This window comes from Pteropus medius, unplaced genomic scaffold, assembly GCF_902729225.1.
Source record: "Pteropus medius unplaced genomic scaffold, Ma_sr-lr_union100, whole genome shotgun sequence".
Lineage (NCBI taxonomy): Eukaryota > Metazoa > Chordata > Mammalia > Chiroptera > Pteropodidae > Pteropus > Pteropus medius.
In genome coordinates, this window is record NW_024354875.1 from 4,049,495 (window position 1) to 4,049,958 (window position 464).

Sequence of the window (464 nt, forward strand, 5' to 3'; positions counted from 1 at the left end):
ATATTTTGTGTTAGATTGTATATATGTGTATATTTTGTGTTAGATTGTATATATGTGTATATTTTGTGTTAGATTGTATATATGTATACACACACACACACACACAAATTATATAGAGAGAGCCATTCCTCCTATTTTCCTAAGTTCTCTGCGTAGAAAATTGAAGTCATTTGAAGAGTGAATGGTCTATTTCTTTAGTTTTTGCATATAAGGGAAGGGATAGAGCTCCAGAGGTAGACAGTCCTGGTTCAAATTCCAGGTCAACTACTTACTAACTGCGTGACCTTGAGTACGTTTCTTCACCTGTACAACGATGATGCTCGCACTTACCTGTGTTAGGTGTATAGTGTATGGATAGGGCCTGACACAGTGCCTGGCACTAGTTGAGGTTCCTTATTTATTTTGCAGATATATATGTATATATATATATATATATATATATATATATATATATATATATATAT